A 4,560-nucleotide genomic window follows, 5' to 3' on the forward strand; every position below is an offset into this window, starting at 1 on the left:
GGGGATGTGCAGGGGATGTGCAGGGGATGCAGGAGAAGCGAAGGGGATGTGCAGGGGATGCAGGAGAAGCGAAGGGGATGTGCAGGGGATGTGCAGGGGGATGCCGAGGATGCAGGCAGGGGATGCGCACGGGAGGCGCGGGGATGCAGCGGGATGTGCGCAGGATGTGCGCAGGGACGCAGCTCGCTGTGCGCGGGGATGTGCGCAGGGTGTGCGCAGGGTGTGCGCGGGCCGTGCGCGGGGATGCAGCGCGGTGAGCGCGGGGATGCGGCGCGCTGTGAGCGCGGGTGCGGCGGGGATGCGGCGGGAGGTGCGCGGGGATGCGGCGGGGCGAGCGCGGAGATCCAGCGCGACGTGCGCGGGATGTGCGCGGGGATGCAGCGCGACGTGCGCGGGATGTGCGCGGGGATGCGGCGCGACGTGCGCGGGATGAGCCCGCAGATCCAGCGCGACGTGCGCGCCGTGTGCGCGGGCATAGAGCGCGACGTGCGCGGGATGTGCGCGGGCTGCGCCCGGGCCGTGCCCGGCCCCGATCCCCCCGCCGCCCGGCCCCGGTACTCGCCTGGCGCCGCAGCCCCGGCCCGGGATCGCTCCCCGGGCAGCGGGGCCCGAGCGGGGCCGGCCGAGCCCCCCGGGCCCGCCTGGATCCCGCGCAGAGGCGGCGGCCGCGGGGCCGAGGTCCCGCTCCAATCCCCCGGAGGCAGCGAAAGGCCGGGAAAGGGCCCGGGGGGAGCGGGGCAGGAGTGAGGGGTCCCCCCCAGACTCCTCGGAGCCGCCTTCCCCCCGCATTCTCCGCCTCTTCCCCGCCGGAGCTGGGATGTCCCATCCCAGGGGATGACGGCGCAGTCTTTGAGAATCCGGCACAAACAGACGCGGATCTATTTCGGGATTAAAAAAAAAAAAAACAAACAGCAGCATGAGGAGAAATAAATGTCTGGCGGTCGGGTTTGAAGTGCTGCGTGTTCCTTGCAGGGCTGCAGCCCCTGCGTGCGCCGCTGCAGCTCCGGGACCACCTTCCAGGACCCCCACAGTCATTAGTGGGTATTATCCTCGCTCCCTCTTTGGAAGTGGTGGGATAATCATTCCCCATTTAACGGCCGGGAACTTGGCACAGCGCACATTAAGTGATTTGCTGACAGGCACACGAGAAAATTGCGCTAGTCAAGCGTTCTCCCAATTATGCCATCCTTGGAACTGCATAATTTCCCTGCGTGATTCCAAACACGGCTCAGACTCCTGGGCAGGGCTTCGTCTCTGCAGCTCAAATCAGCGACAGGACCGGTCCGTGTCCCCCCCGGACGTGCAGGTGTAACCGGGGGGCTCTGGGGAGGCTGGGGACGCTCCAAGGCCGGGGCTGCCGCACCGAGCCCCGCTCGGAGCCTCCCCGAGCGCTGCCCCAGCTCCGCGCCCCGCGCACGGTTCCGCACCCAGTGGAAATTCCCCAGCGGTGCCGGCGCTGGCGCCTCCGGGCACCGGCACAACCTCCCCGAGCCAGCCGGGGCTGGGGCGCTGCCACCGGGACGGCATCGCGGCCAGCGGGGGGATCCTGGGGAGCGGGGGGAGCCGGGGAACAGCGGGGACGGGGAGCGGGGGAGCGGGGATGGAGAGTTGGGAGCGGGGATGGAGAGTTGGGGAGCGGGGATGGAGAGTTGGGAGCGGGGATGGGGCCCCTCGCCCTCCCCCGCCGCTCTCCGGGCTCCCCTGCCCTCATTGCCATGGGCCCTGCCCGCCCCGCCGCCTAATCTGCGCTAAGTGGGACTGCCGATGGACGCCGCGATAAATTTAGAAAGAAATCTTTGTGTGGGTCAGAGGAAAAGCACGGCGGCGGGGGAAGCCGAGCTGCGGCGGCGCTCTGCCCTGCTGTGCTGTGTCCTGCCTCCTCTCCTCTCCTCTCCTCTCCTCTCCTCTCCTCTCCTCTCCTCTCCTCTCCTCTCCTCTCCTCTCCTCTCCTCTCCTCTCCTCTCCTCTCCTCTCCTCTCCTCTCCTCTCCTCTCCTCTCCTCTCCTCTCCTCTCCTCTCCTCTCCTCTCCTCTCCTCTCCTCTCCTCCTCTCCTCTCCTCTCCTCTCCTCTCCTCTCCTCTCCTCTCCTCTCCTCTCCTCTCCTCTCCTCTCTCTCCTCTCCTCTCCTCTCCTCTCCTCTCCTCTCCTCTCCTCTCCTCTCCTCTCCTCTCCTCTCCTCTGTTTAAATAAAAGATTTTTCAGTAATTTAGTGGAAAGGAGCGGAGGAGGCAGCGCTGCCCTGGCTCTGGCCGCCACCTGACATTTCAGCCGGAGCCTCTTAAAGAGCAAGTTTGCCTTGGATTTGTTTATAAGCACGAGCAGGGCCAGCGATTGTTAATTCCTCTCCCCGCCTGCTCCTTCCCAATCGCTTTTGTTAATCTCTTAAATTGTTTCAAAACAACAACAACAAAATAATGGCATTAGCGGTGCAAAATCCCCGTGAAATCACCAACACAGCCCCACGTCCCTCTCTCAAATCTGAGCCTTCCAAACTGTTTTGTCATTCGCTGGGAAATTATATTGTACCAGCACGAGGAGAGGAAAAGAGTTTTCTGAATGTATTTCCTTTAATAAGCTATTAAGACCTTGTACTGTTAATTAAACTATTAATTAGACGTCTTATCGTTGCTAAACACGTTAGCATGTTGCCAAAGCAGCAATAAGCCTCTGGGGCAGGCAGGAGATAAGGAAAGAAGGAAGATGCAAACATGAAGATTAAAAAAATATTAAGAGAAAAAAAATCAAAAGAACCAGAAATAGCAAATAAATAACTAAGAGTCAGAAGGGTGATGTATTCTTAATTTATAGGAACAAAAAATAAGTAACTTGAGAACCAATTTCCCATGTAGGAGCCCTTGGGGCACCCGTGTCTTACACAGGACAAAAGGGACAGAACTTTTCAGACCTTTGTTTTTCTGCAGTCAGAGCAGTGGAACCAGAAATGGAACACATCTTCCCCAACATCAGAAGTTGCCATTAGGAAATCAACAGAAAAACTATTCAAAAAAATGTGGGGTTTTCCTTCTCCAGGAGAAAAACACAAAGAATTTTCAATAGAAGGACCTAAACTCAAGGAATTTCTGCATCTGGCTCCACACTGACCCGCAAACCGCACCCCTCGCTCACCTATCTTGACTTTTTTAAGTCAAAAAGGGAAATTTCCAGCCTCCCAGCACTTGGGATGCTCTTTGCACGCTGTGAAGGCGTTTCCCCCTGCCCCTGTGGCTCCTTCAGGAATGAGGAGGGGTCAGGGATGGCTCTGCCACCCCAAGGTCCTGCTCCCACTCTGGGGGCTCAGTCCTGGCTCCCCCTGGGTTTTGAACACATTAAAATACTTTCAGACCCCAATTCCTCAGCGTTTGCCTCTGACAGTCGATCTCAAGGGATGGATAATCTCATTTACGTCTGTTACTACAAATCAAAACAGCAGCAAATTAAATGGATCTGAAGGCCGAGATTAAAGGCTGCAAACACATGGGAAGTGCCTGTGATGCAAAGAGCTGTAAATATAATTTGTTCTTTTAAAAGGGAGGGATGGAAAAGCCCTACGCAGATGCTGTTCTTTTACCTGGAAAGCAAAGACAGGATCATTGAGGAATTAAGGTGGAAAAGACCTCTAAGATCAAGTCCAGCCTCTAAGATCAAGTGCAACCACTAATCCAGCACTGCCAGGCCCACCACCTTGGCTGGAAAACGAGGAAAAAAAATCAAAATGAGCTTGATCATCCCTCTTTTCCAGCTGTGGGAAATGCCTTTGTGGCCAGCTGAGGTTTAGGCTGGCTCAAAGCTGGGGCTCAGAGGGACTGAGCCCAGCACTGCTGGTTCCCTGGCTGGGATTTCAGGAGTTCTGGGGCTTCTCCAGCTTCTTTTCCTGAGGTGGGACACAGGATGTCACCAGAGCCCTCCTGTGCCCCTGAATCCCCTGGGTCAGACCAGAAATCCTGCGGGGATGGAGCAGCGGAACTGGGAGAGCTCCCACATTAAAAAAGGAACGCAGGATCTGACACTGAGCAAGCAGATGGGAAAGAAATTGGTGTGAAACCCACATTATAAATGCCACCATGGATGTTCCCCGTTCCTGGAATCTGAGCCCCAAGTCCTACTGTTGCCCTGATTTTTTAAGATTTTCTAAGCCTTCTGATGTTTGCATTCTTGTAACAAACTTTCTCACACACTTTCTGTAAATAACTTCTTGTTTTGCATTCTCTTATGGAGGAGGAGAAATTTGATGATTTGTCCAGTGTCATTGGAGCGGTGGCACTGTCACCCTCCAATCCAGGGTCACTTTTGGAAATCTATGAATGTTGGAGTCAGAAATTAAATCTAAGTCTATAAATGTTAGAGTCAGAAATTAAATCTAAATCTATAAACTAAGTCTATAAATGTTGGAGTCAGAAATGAGAAGTCCCATTTTTTACCTTGAGAACAGCAGTGTGTGCAGGTTGTGTGTTTTGTGCCCTGCAGTGACATCCTGCTGTTCACATTATTTTTCTGTAATTCCGCCGTTTCTCTGATCCTGGGGCTGGATTGCAGCACCGCGGGCTCTGTGCTGGGGCAGGA

General features: G+C 56.0%; 1 long non-coding RNA gene across 2 annotated transcripts; it reads left to right on the forward strand.

Moving 5' to 3' along the window:
* The first annotated feature begins 604 nt into the window (after nucleotides 1-604).
* LOC134430454 (uncharacterized) lies at nucleotides 605-4,341 on the forward strand. 2 transcript variants are annotated; one of them, XR_010030825.1, is made up of 2 exons: nucleotides 605-1,306; nucleotides 2,850-4,341. It is a non-coding gene; the product is annotated as an uncharacterized LOC134430454 (long non-coding RNA). The 2 variants fall into 2 exon arrangements; XR_010030824.1 differs by having other exon boundaries at nucleotides 2,922-4,341.
* Nucleotides 4,342-4,560: the final 219 nt, after the last annotated feature.

The sequence above is a fragment of the Melospiza melodia genome, chromosome 28, assembly GCF_035770615.1.
Source record: "Melospiza melodia melodia isolate bMelMel2 chromosome 28, bMelMel2.pri, whole genome shotgun sequence".
Lineage (NCBI taxonomy): Eukaryota > Metazoa > Chordata > Aves > Passeriformes > Passerellidae > Melospiza > Melospiza melodia.